This window comes from Balaenoptera acutorostrata, chromosome 6 (assembly GCF_949987535.1).
Source record: "Balaenoptera acutorostrata chromosome 6, mBalAcu1.1, whole genome shotgun sequence".
Taxonomy (NCBI): domain Eukaryota; kingdom Metazoa; phylum Chordata; class Mammalia; order Artiodactyla; family Balaenopteridae; genus Balaenoptera; species Balaenoptera acutorostrata.
Window position 1 is genome coordinate 51,840,106 of NC_080069.1, and position 13,472 is coordinate 51,853,577.

Sequence of the window (13,472 nt, forward strand, 5' to 3'; positions counted from 1 at the left end):
AATGGAAAGAATGCATATATTCATATTAACTTGAAAAGCAAATTGAAGTCAGTAAAATAATAGTTACTATCATTATTACTGGTGATTGATAGCATTTACTGGCATACTTCTCATGAGAATTCAGCAAATATTACGTATTTCCAATCCAAAAATATGGCCACAAATCCTTTAACTCTTCTCTCACGTACAGAGAAGGCTTATTTTCCCTCCCCTGGAATTTGTGCTGGCTTGTGTCTACTTTAACCAATAGAGAACAGTGGAAGTAGCATATACCAGATCCAGGCCTACCATTTAACAGGACTGTCAGTTTCTGCCTTCAGTGTGAAAGCCCTGAACCTCCACATGTCAATGAGCCACCACGTGAGATGTTCAACTGCCTTGCTGGAAAGACTACAGGGAAAAGTCCTGAAACTGTATGAAGAAAGAGAGGGGTTTAGTTGTCCCCACCAAGATGCCAGGCATGAATGAAGCCATCTTGTATACTACAGATGAAACTAGTCTCCAGTTAAGTATCACTAGGTAGCTCTCATCAATCTAGATGGTGCAGAATGCCCAGCAGAGACTGCTTAAATTCTTGACCCACAAAGTCATGAGAGATAATAAAAATGGTCAGCCAGTAACCCTTGGGATAGTTTGTCATTCAGCAATAGATAGCCAGAACAACCATATAGCCTTTTCTTCCCATATCTGACTGAACTACAGCTACTTCAGCATAACATGGCAGAGGGAGTTGTTCCCATTGTTACTGCTGCTATTTTTAATGTGTATGATTTGTCTCCATTCTTCAGATATTCTTATTCAATGGATCTAGAACAAAGTCTAGAAATACAAGCACATCTCACAGTCTAACATGAAAAGCTTTCCTTGAAGAAATCCCCTCTAAAACAAATGTGACAGTTATCTATTCTCTGCTTGAACATTCACTTGATAGGGATATAGCTACCTCACAAAGTAAACCCACTCCTAATTATGGAAGTGTTTTTGCTGAGGGCAGAAGAAAGTGATTCATACGTCAAACGTCTCTGGAAAACTCCATGGCAGGAATTCATGAGCCACTTAGGCTTTTCTATTAATCGATTCAACTGCGTCACATGCTTCTTTTGGTGCAGCGTTGAACTGAGACTTTTGATTAAAAATCATAAAAGAAAGAATCCATTTGGCTCAGTTCATCTATCTTTGGGCAGAACACTTTAGGCCAAACCTTGTCATAGCCAACTGACCAGCCTAGAATCTGTTGCCCCTAAGGGCCCACCCTGGTCCAATCAGCTGTGGCCATGGAATTAGGTCATGTGCTCCAGAACATGACTATTTATGGTGGTAGAGTATAGGGTCAGACAATCTCTGAGAAGGAAATATAAAGAAACCAGCACTGTGAAGTACAGCTAATATATTTTCTTTTCACATACAAGTTTTTCATATTTGAAAAGTTCTATTAATCACCCATACTCCATCATCTACTCATCTCTGGTTGTAATCATCAGGGTCCAGTCAGAAGATAAAAACTACACAAGTTATTTTAATAGAATTCAATTAAAAGAATGGTTACCCAGGCATTAGAAAACTGAAAAGGCAAAAGGGAACACTACGGTCTTTGCTGGTACTGATGCCTCAGGAGCTTGAAAGAGAGAACTTTTGAGACTAGGACACACACCTCTGACAAGGAGGTGCTCTGAGTATTGCTAAACTAGTGCAGCAACAGAACTAAAACAAACAGTGCTAAGTAAATCTCAATAGAACTATTACTTCATTTGTTCAGGTCACTATATTCCTATCACAGACATGGTGACAAACATGCCACACTGTAAATTCCTGTTCAGTGAACAATAGGATCTGATTTTTTCATATGAATTCCTACTGACTAGGTTTTATCCAACATTGCTTAGATAGTTGACTCTTTAAACTCAGGTGCTAGATTACAGTTTATCCGCAAAAATGTTCATGCTTAGCCTTGATCATTTTACTGAGGTCTTTTTTTTTTTTCCTTTTTTTTCATCTCTATCATCCAAAATACTTACTGCTCCCCCAGCTTAATTTAGAGCAGCATCTCAAGTCACCCTTTACAGAAAACCACTTTTCCATATCTAATCTCAAAAACTCTTTACCCTAATAACCTAAGAGAAACTCAAATTCTATCCAGTCAAATGATTCTAAGTAACACTTCCATCTTGGATAATTAACAAAATTTGTTGCTGAGAATAATTTCCTACTAGATAAAGTATTAAAGTGGAACTATTTTTGTTATTGAAGTGACTATGTACTCTTGATTGGTTCTTTGGTTTTAACTGTTCAAAAATTGAGTGCCTATCTGTACTAGACAAGTGATTTGAGTCTCAGTTTATTAATCTGTAAAAAAAAAACAAAACAAAAAACACTTCTCACAATTTAGTTATAGAAATATGGTTGAAATATAAGTTTCTAGCAGATATAGAATTTCCTGTTTTGTTTACTTAATACTATGACCATATATTAAGTAATAGCCGTTGTAGAAACAAAAATGGCTATGATGTGACTCTTATCCCCAAAGAATGAAGTTTCATGTAAAATGAAATACTATATTAAGACTGTCCCCTTCTCTGAGTCATGTTCTCACAAACTCCTCAGAAGTGCTCAATTTTGACATTTTAATTAATACTACCTGTAAAACAGCACTAATCTCCCTCCATCACTGGAACAACCATAACAATTTACTTTCCCAGTCATTTTAGGGGTGAGACTGACCACAACTGCTGTCTGATCCACACATCTATGAAATCATTGGCATGACCCTCGGAGATGTCTGTCCAAGATTGCAAAATAATCACCACAATACACACCCCCAACCACACGCCCAGGAAGGAGACCGGGTACCTGAAGCCAATTCAGAAAACAACCCCTTTAATGGGTTGTTATGTGAAGCCCAAGGAGGATGTGACTCACGGAAACATCATCGTGGGCCTGGTGGGCATTCACTGCTTTCTCACGAAGACGGGAACCATCGCCGCCTTGGAGCACGTCCACAACATGAAGGTGATGAAATTCTGCATGAGCTGGGTCGGGTTGTCAGGATTGTCGTAGAGGACAACAACCTGGCCTACCTGCCCAACCAAGCTGGTGGAGATGGGGCTGAAGCACCGGCCAAGCCACACCCCACAGCACCCTGCATCCTCGAGGAGTGGGGACCATGCCCGCATTCCATCAATAAATCCAACAGTGGTCTCGCAAGGTGAGACCATCAGGGAGGAGGTGAACATGCTCTACCTGTCTAAGTTCCCTAACAAGCACAGTCGGCTGTACCTGAGGGCGCAGCCCTTCCCGGATGGCCGGGTGGTGGACACCAGCAAGGGTGAGGTGTCTGCCCACCAGGAGCTCGAGCAGTGGGCCCGCTCCCTAGCCAAGAGAAGTACGAGGGGGACACGGCCAAGGCCCGCAAGATGTGGTGCTTTGGGCCCGCCAGCACCGACCCCATCATCCCAAGTCACCAAGGGCGTGCAGTACCTTAACGAGATCAAGGACAGCAAGGTGGCTGGCTTCCAGTGGGCCACTGAAGAGGGGGCACTGCGCGAGGAGACTGCAGGCGGCGTTCGCTTCGACGTTCAGATGAGACGCTGTGCGCGGACACCATGCAGCGCGTCCCCACTCCTGGCACTGCCTCCACGCCGCGGCTGACCGCCCGCCCTGCTCCCAGAGCCCGGCTTCTAGATCCAGGGCCCGCAACAAGAGGTTGGCGGCAGCTATAGAGCCCTGAACAGGAAGCGGGCCACGTCTTAGAGGACTCCCAAGTGGCCTTATGTTCGTCATGAAGACCCATCAACGAGTCTTTGGCTTCACCGCCAACCCGAGAGCCACGCGGGGAGCTGGGCCTTCCCCCGCCCGGTGCGTGTCTGACCGCCGGCGGACCCTGCCTGCAGACCCCTTCTACAGCCGCAGCCGCGTCTTGGCGGCAGTGCGCAAGCGCAAAGGTCTGAAGGCCGGCCTCCCAGCCCGGGACAACTTCCAGGACAGAAGGCAGGCGGCCTTCCGCGGCACCGGCGTCCAGCCGGTGACTGACCACAGCCCCGAGCCCCCGCGTTCCCCTCACGACACCTCGTGTGACTGTGCAGACGCTGTGATGCTCCGCCTGACAGGTTTCTCCGGCCCACTCTGTGCCATCGTTCAGCGTGAACACTTGATGCCGTTTCTTTTGATATTTATTTCAAAACTACAGACACAACAGAAGTGCCCTTGCAGCACAGACTTATTTGGCCTGGGGGGAAGAGGAAGTGGGGATGACACACCCAACACTTTTTTTCCATATCTTCAGAGGGAAACTCAAATGTCCCCTCAAATTTTAGAATAACCACATTACAAGGTTTAAAAAAAAGGGTACCATAGAAATGATGTTCATTTATAACAGGATATAACCTATTGGACACAATGTATTTTTCCTCATTCTTGTTTGATTTAATGTATTCTTTAGCATGATTATAAGTATATCTCTTATCTTTAAGATTTTAAGCTTTCTTTTGCTCTCTTCAGCAATTTTAGAAACTAATAAGGTGTCATCTTCCTAAAAGCTATTTTGGTATCTACTCTTATTTTTTAAAATTCTCCCACTTTGTGGTTTTTAATGATTCAGGTAACTCTTGTGAGCTCATCCTCTAAAACCTTTAAATAAAATGTAAGTAATAACTGTGGTTAAAAAAAAAAAAAAAGGGACAAATAGCTAACTACAGAGTTAACTTGAATATGCCAGACTCACATCTGTTCTTGGCCTCACTAGGGCCTTACTAGCAAAATGTGAGCTCATAAGTCACGAACCTTAAGCGTAGGAAATACCTAAAGAAACCCGCAGATGACCAGGGAATATTTTAAATGCGTGCTAAATACTTCTTTACTGCTTGGTTTTGGGGAGGAGTTAGACAAGACAGAATAATAAAAGTAGTCATGGGTAGTACTTTAGCATTTACTTTTTCCCCTATTAACTTAATCTTTTAGTCATCATCAAAATGAAGTGGGAATTTAAAATAGTACAGCCACTTTGGAAAACAGTTTGGCACTTTCTCAAAATGTTAAATGGAGTTACCATATGAGGGCAAAATTTCCATATGAAGCAATTCCACTCCTAAGAGTCTACTCAAGAGAAATGAAAACATATGTCCACATAAAAACTTGTACACAAATGTTCACAGAATTATTCATAATAGTTAAAAAGTGGAAACAATCCAAATGTCCATCAACTGATGAATGTATAAACAAAACGTAGTTTATCTGTACAGTGGAATATTATTTGGCTATAAAAAAGAATGAAGTATTGGTGATGTTACAACAAAGATGAGCCTTTAGGGCTTCCCTGGTGGCGCAGTGGTTGAGAATCTGCCTGCCAATGCAGGGGACACGGGTTCGAGCCCTGGTCTGGGAAGATCCCACATGCCACGGAGCAACTGGGCCCGTGAGCCACAATTGCTGAGCCTGTGCGTCTGGAACCTGTGCTCCGCAACGAGAGGCCGCGATAGTGAGGGACCCGCACACGGCGATGAAGAGTGGTCCCCGCTTGCCACAACTAGAGAAAGCCCTCGCACAGAAATGAAGACCCAACACAGCCATAAATAAATAAAATAAAATAAATAATAATAATAAAAAATTAAAAAAAAAAAAAGATATCCTAAAAAAAAAAAAAAAAAAAAGATGAGCCTTTAAAACATTAGGCTAAGTAAAAGAAACCAGTCACAAAAGACCACAAGTTCTATGATTCCATTTATATGAAATTTACATAATAGGCAAATCTGTGTTGAAAGACAGCAGATTAGTGTTTACCTAGGGTTGGGGGTGAGGACAGAAAAGATGGGGGTGGTGAGTAGTGACTGCTAATAGCTACGGTGTTTCTTTGGGGTAATGAAAATGTCCTAAAATTAGATTAGAGTCATCCTTGCCCAGTACTATAGATATACTAAAAACCATTCACTTGTGTACTTTAAATGGGTGAACTTTGGGGTATGTATGTAAAATATACATGGGTAAAACTGTTTAAAAAGAAGAAACCTTGTTGCTAACTAAGGTGCCATTCTCATTTACAAATTAATAAAATGCAGACAAGATAATTGTCCAAATTTCAAATTCTAGAATTTGCTAAAACAGAACTCAACCTCTGTGTTCAAGTCTAATGCTACTTCCACTATATGAGCAGTTCCCTCATAAAGTGGGAACTAAAGCTTATTTACAGAGACTACTTGGATATTGGAAGGGTTTTCAAAACATTACCTGTGAGGAAAAATTAAATGAGTTAAAGATGGTAGAAAGACAATTACAGTAATATTAAGTGATTTATAGTGATGTTCTGTGGAAGAAAAAGTAGAATTATTTTTGTTTTATTGCCAAAGACAGAAGTAGAGTCAAATAGCATAAAGCTTGGGACTGGTCAGGGGAGTTAGGTTAATACCACAGGGTTTAAAACTTGAACTTTAGAGTAAGAAAAATCCAGTTTGAAATACAGCCCCACATAACGCTGAGAAACGTACATAATATCTTTAATCCTCAGTGGATTTGTCTGATATAATACAATTCTTCTACATGAATTTTAAATAAGTAGAGATGTTCCTTGGGTGGTCCTTTAGCAAACATCCAGTAGGTATGAAGAGTGCTTAGTGATGGGCACCAGACTTGCCCTCCCAGGACTCTAAATAAAGAATCTAGATTGGAGATCCTGCTAATCCCAAATATCAAAGGTCATTTTTTTTCTGCTGCTAATATGCTCAGAGAGCACACAGGTGACCTTAACCAAAACAATGACATGATGGTTAGCCCTTACAGAGATCTATAAAGCCCCCTCAATTAAAAAAAGTGATCAAAGAGGCATAGGGTCAAAACAGTGAAAACTGTCTTACTGTTAACATTTCATTTGATAAAGCTTCATTAGAAAAGAGCCACACACATTAAGTCTGGGAAATACCAAGAAACCCACAGAACCTAGAGATTCCTTAAAATACATGTTATTTATTTTACTACTTGGTTTCTGGAAGGAGTTAGACAAAAGAAAATAATCATGAGGGAAAGAAGAGAGCAAACTTTGACTACCCATGAAGATGACCTCACCTTCTATTTTACAAATAGAAATGAATCACCTCAAATTCCTATTACAGACACAAACAACCTACCCTCATGCACTCCATTCTTGCCTCCCATACATATGAATCGGACTTCTTCCTCTTGTTGAAAATTAATCCTTTTATGTTCTGGTTCCAAATAATTTTCAACTCAAAGGAACTCTAATTATTTCCCTATTTATTTTATCTCTGTCTTCTCCTTCTGGTGACTTTTCCCCCATTGTATACAAAAATTCTCAAGTCTAATTGCCTAAGGGGGAAAAAATCCTCTTCATTTACTATGTCTCTTCTTAGCTGAGCTACTTAACAATAATCTTTACTTGTCGTCACTTCCTTCCCTTCATTTCATTCTTCATAACTTTGGAATATATTCATTAAGATCATAAATAAATTACAAATTGTGTTAACAAACCTCTTTCTTGACATTTATTTCTTCCCTAGATTCTGTAATATCTGGTTCCTCTCCTACTTCTTTTTTTTTTTTTTTTTTTAAAGACTCTACTGAGTCAGTTTTTTTATTTTATTTTATTTTATTTTATTTTATTTTTTTATTTATGGCTGTGTTGGGTCTTCGTTTCTGTGCGAGGGCTCTCTCCAGTTGCGGCAAGCGGGGGCCACTCTTCATTGCGGTGCACGGGCCTCTCATTATCGCGGCCTCCCTTGTTGCGGAGCACAGGCTCCAGATGTGCAGGCTCAGCAATTGTGGCCCACGGGCCTAGTTGCTCCGTGGCATGTGGGATCTTCCCAGACCAGGGCTCGAACCCGTGTCCCCTGCACTGGCAGGCAGACTCTCAACCACTGCGCCACCAGGGAAGCCCCCCCTCTCCTACTTCTTGTATCTTTCTCATATCTTCTTTTCCAGTTTTTCTTTCTCCACCAGCCCATGAGAAGGTGATGATTGCCCCAAATTTCATCCCCACCCACCAGACTACCTCTGTTCTGCCCTTCAAATCTGCTCCTTATCTCTACTGATAGCACTGTCATCCACCCAAACGTCCAAAACTTCAACTTGAGCATCACCCTGGACCCCTCTAGTTCTCCTTTCCAGACAAATGATCCTACAGCACCATCAAGTCACTCTCTTAAATGTATCTCAAATGTGTTCCTTCTTTTCCATTTCCATAGCCACAGTCTTAAGGATCTGATCAAGTTCTCATATTACCAATTACAAAAACCTAGCCTCGCATCTTACCTTCCTCTAGCTAGCATTCTAATCTATCCTCTACATTGAGTAGGATAATATTTCTAAAATATAAATCTAATCACATTAGTTTTCTTTTTAAAAATCCTTTCATGGTTTCCAACACCAACATGATTAAGTCTAAATACTAAGTGTATCACCCAGGGCTCTTTGTGACCTTACCCTTTACCTTACACTCCACTCCTAATTACATACATGGCCCAACCAATAGTTTGCTGAGTGGGGCATACTTTCTCAAGCCTTCCTACCTTTTCAAATGCTATTTCTGCTGCCTGAGATGTTACGACTTTCCTTATATGTCTAGTGAAATACTACATCTTCCTCAAGACCTTGTTCAAGTCTCAAGTTGCAAGAGACAAAAAATATATACATGTAAGTCTCATTTCTCCCATGAAAACTTCTTGGCAGCTCATGGCAGAGTTCTGTATTCCCTCCTCTTAAACATATTTCTATTTTATACTTATTGTAGAGTAGGATAATATTTAACTGTTTGTAACTCATGTAATAATAGCAGTAATGTCAATAATAATTGACAAAAATACCCATAATTTTTTGAGATGTATGTGCCTGGCACCACTCTAAGCACCTTACAGGTATTAGCTCATTTAATACTCACATAAGTCTTAAGGTAACATTTATCACTACCATTTTACAGATGAGATCATTAAGACATAGAAAGTGAAATAATTTGTCTAACATCTAACAAGTTGTAAGGAAAAAATTCAAACTAAGGCAGAGTGGTGATAAAATCCATGCTCTTAACTACCATTTCAAGCCTAAAGCCTGTGAACTCTGGAAAGGCAGGGTCCATGTCCTACTCATCAAGGCCTAGCATATTTCCTGCCACATAGTTAATGCCCTATTACTGTATGTTGAATTAAAGGCCAAGCCCAAGAGAAGTTATACTAAATTCCAAATATATTTTCAAATAAAATTGATTTATGTATGTCTCCAATGAAATCAAGGAAAAGATGTTCTATAAAAATAAATTTAAGAACTTGTAGAAATATTTTAAAAAAAATTTACAGCTGCAAGAGACAAAAATATATGCATGTAGGTGTTAGTCACTGCACATCAACACAGTAAAAATGTATCACAAGACAGATGGCAATTCCAAAAAGTCACAGGATTATTGATCAGATAGGCACTGAAACAGAAACTCTGTTACTCCATTGGCCTTCAAGGACATGAAATAGGAGTTTGTGCCATGAAGCATTTCTGCAAATACACTATGAAATATGGTGTTCCTCTAAGTAGCAAGATGCTTCAATCCAGAATCATCATCTTAAATCACCCCAGGGTCTTTCCTTCCCTCTTTTTTTTTTCCATCTTATAGGCATTAAAATTTCAGAAATGAGAAACTGCTTCACTGGACACAATATGAAAGGGGTGTTGCTCCTTATAGGAAGGAGTAAATAATGTTAAAGAAAATAGTGTTATGCCTTCAAAGACCAGCCGGTGAGAAGTAAAGCAATTGCCAGCCCTGGAAATGCTTTATTTGAAAAATAAAATTGTATAAAGTTCTGTTTCATTTGCAGAAACTATATCAGAGAAAACAATACATCAATTGCATAAATTGCAACTTGTAAAATTTCAGCTCACTTTGGTAGGGGTGGGGAGGCATATTTGGATTCAAAGTCCGGGCAACACTGGTTTTCCACTGCAAAAGTCTCTGGAAGGCAGCCATGGTTTTAAAAAATGCATGTATACATAGAAAGATGATAAGCCCACCCTCTGTCTGTCTCTCTTTCTCTCTCTTACTCAGAACTTGATAGTGGAGAGGGCACAGGCAATAAAGACTTTTGGAGTCTCATCCGCCTCTATCATTTAAACCACATGGTAAGTTACTTTCTCTCTGTCTTTCAGGGTTGTTTTTTTTTTTTTCCAATTTTACCATGAAAGTACTTTCCTTACAGAATTATTGTGAAAATTGGAAACGTTTATAAAGTTTCTATCCTCATACTTAATGAATCTTATGTACTTAAACATTGGTGTTATTATTCTTAATAAAGAATATTCAGTATTAATGTTTACTTGCATGAAGAGCCTAAAACAACTCCCCTGAAAGAAAGGTAACTAAAAACTAAAATCATGTATGACAGAATAAAAGAAAGGAGAAGGGCAGACATAAAAATGGGGGCAGAGGTGGAGGAAGAATGTCTGACAGTGTTAATAGCAGCAAGTAGCAAAGGTGTAATGTAGGAAAGCTGGCCTTATAGCCCATCCCAGGCCTTTTTAGATAGACCTGTTTCTTCCTAACCTGCTTAGAGCCCTTAGGCCTTTTCTTCTATCCCTTATCACACTGGATTCACACAGAGATGTAAATAATTGATAAAGGATCTACCTGCTCTGTGGTCTTTGCATTTTATTGTGGATCAGAGCTTTGGATCCCTGTGCTAACAGTCTAAAGATCCTTTGTGTTGGCAGAATAAAATCAGACAAGTATCAGGCAGCAGAGAGTACATTATGATAATATTATGATAAAAACACCGCTGAGCTCACTCTAACCTGCAAAACTGTCACCTACCACTCTACGAACATAAAAAGTTTATCAGGTGTTCCTAAGAAAACAATGCCTTAAGCTCCATGACCCACTGAAGACATTACACACAGGGATTTGAGTACTAGACACAGCCCTACAACGTTTTTTGAAAAATTAAATAATAAAATAGCCAGTAAGTAACCCAGGCAAGAAACAGGTCAATATTCCGACAGAGATTATGTGGGGAAAAAAAGAGAAAGAAAATCTAGACATGCAAGTAAAAGATGAAAGGAATTACAAAGAATAAAAGCCAAGAAGTACTATGCGGTTAAAAGTGATGCTGCCAATAAGTTAATAATCATGAATAATTGAAAATGCCCTGGCTAATGCCTTAGAAAGGTACCATATCAGAGAGAAACAAGCCATCTCTCAAGAAGTCTTACAAAATCAGTTTTTTTTCCTCCAGCATTGGAACCAATCAATATTTATTTGAGTGAGCTTGAATTTGGGATCATATAATATAAAAAACATATGTCTTCAAAACACTAGGAGCAAACTCAGTGTGGGGAGATGCGCCCAAGATGAGTCAGAGAGAAGTATTCCCGGAATGGAAAGGCATGTGTAATCAGCTATGCAATGTAAACTTTTTAAACTCATATTCATTCCCTTTCTCTCTCACTCCCTATTGTGTATTTATAGTTGAATTTATTTAAGTTAAAAATTCCCATGATAGGAACCCATTACATCCAAGATAAAAACTGGAAAGAGAAGAGGAATCAGACAGTCTACAATTTACCAAATCCTCCAAGAAATACCAGAACACTTTGCTGTATCTGCGTTAATAGGACTTATTTGAGCCTCTCTTACATTATTATTAAAGTTTTTACTCATTTACATATGCACTAGATTATAGATTCTAGGAAAGGCACTGGGAGGGAGTTGAGGGAGTGCTATTAGGTGCAGACACTCTGGTAACTCATTTAACAACAGTATAAGGCAGGTATTCTCCTTTTACAGATAAGGAAACTCCCTCAGAGTGAGAGCTAACATCCCAGGTTAGAGCTTACAAGGAGCAGAGCAACAAAGGGAATCCTTATCAGTCAGACTCCCAAGTACATACTCTTCCAAATCCCTGAGTCACTAAGGCAATGAGTCCCCAAACCATGCTCAGAGTAGACACACATAATTGAGCATCCCATTCTTTCCCTTCATCACAGATGTGGTCTTAAGAAAACCTCCAAGCATCCTCTAATGGTGTAACTAAAAAGGCATAAAAAATGAAACCTGTGGGTCATGCTGACTACCATGCTGGGACAGTACCATTCATTTTGGGGTCTCATCATGCCTAAGGATGCTACAAATATTTGTTGAAAGAATGAATAAAGTACTAACACTGAAAGAGAGAAAAACAAGTTTGGGAATAAAAATGGAATAGAAAACTAACAATGCATTATGAAGAGAAAGGATCTCCTTTGTTCATTTCATGCACATTGGGATTTGCATGAAATGAATAAGCTGAATAGACCAGCAAACTGAATTTTAGCACTGCCTTGGCTATTCACAACAGAAACACAATGAATATTTCAAACTAACAGCTCACCACGTTTATTTGGAAGGTGGCTCCTCTTAGATCACCTCACTTTCATGCTAAAAAATGGAAAGGTCAGAGTATTTCTGAAAACATTTTCCTCTACGGAGACAACATTTCTTAAAAATGACAGACCAGCAAGGCTGCATAGCATCCCAAAAGTTTGGTGGCACCTGGAAGTCTCTTTTCGGCAATAGGTTATTATAATTTGCTTGTGAACTATCTCTATAAATTGCTTACTGAGTCAGGATAAACCTTTCTGAAAACAATACAGTTCTTTTATTCTAACAATTTAGATTGATGCTAAATGTCCTGGAGGTTGGCAGGGGGCAGGTGGATTGAGGTAAAGGATTAAAAAAGGTTGGGTATAATTTCTGTGCATTAACTAAAGTGAAGTAGTGATAATTACCTTTGCAACGAGTATCTACCTTGTAGCTGATGTGGTATGTATTAACACTGATGAGTTTCAGGGTCAACGTGAGTTAAGTGTTATATCCAGAAAAATGGAGTATACAGTAAAATTTCTTTTTTCTTTCATTCAACAGTCTCTATGAAAGAATCACCCCCACCAAAATGCATACTTCAATCTTTTGCCTTAGACAGGTTATAATCAATTATAGCCATTAGCAGCTGTTACAATAATCAAAAAAGCTTAATACATACTCTAAAGAGCCAACTTTTCTCCAGGCCCTGGGCAGGTATGGAGGAAACATAAAATGCATGCATGATGCAGGGAATTTAGTGGTTTTGAAGATGTAGTGAACATACTGCCGAATGCAATGAAAGAAAATAGCAGGGTATGGAGTGGAGGAACAGGAAACTGGTATGGTGTGCTGACCCCTTCCCCTGTTTGCACCCATCTTCTTCCCTATCCCCTCACCCTGCGCAATTAGCTGCAACAGCACCTGTATCACCATTGTGCTTTTTTGCTAATGTGTCTTTCTTCCTTTGTTGTAAACACTTGAAAGACAAGAGCTTATCTCAGCCATCATTTTATTCCCAAGAGAGTCACTGGTTCATAGTATCTTCCCAGGAGGTGTCAGTGGAATGTTCTTTGTGGAATGGCTGCAGCACCATCGAGGTCCCTAAGCCACCTGTGAATGGAAAGGGCTGAATTCAAAGCCTCAAGTATTCTCTGTCCCT

At 39.8% G+C, this 13,472-nt stretch overlaps 1 pseudogene; it reads left to right on the forward strand.

The window, feature by feature from the left end:
* Nucleotides 1–2,772: 2,772 nt before the first annotated feature.
* LOC103014468 (elongation factor 2-like) lies at nucleotides 2,773–4,315 on the forward strand (annotated as a pseudogene).
* Nucleotides 4,316–13,472: the final 9,157 nt, after the last annotated feature.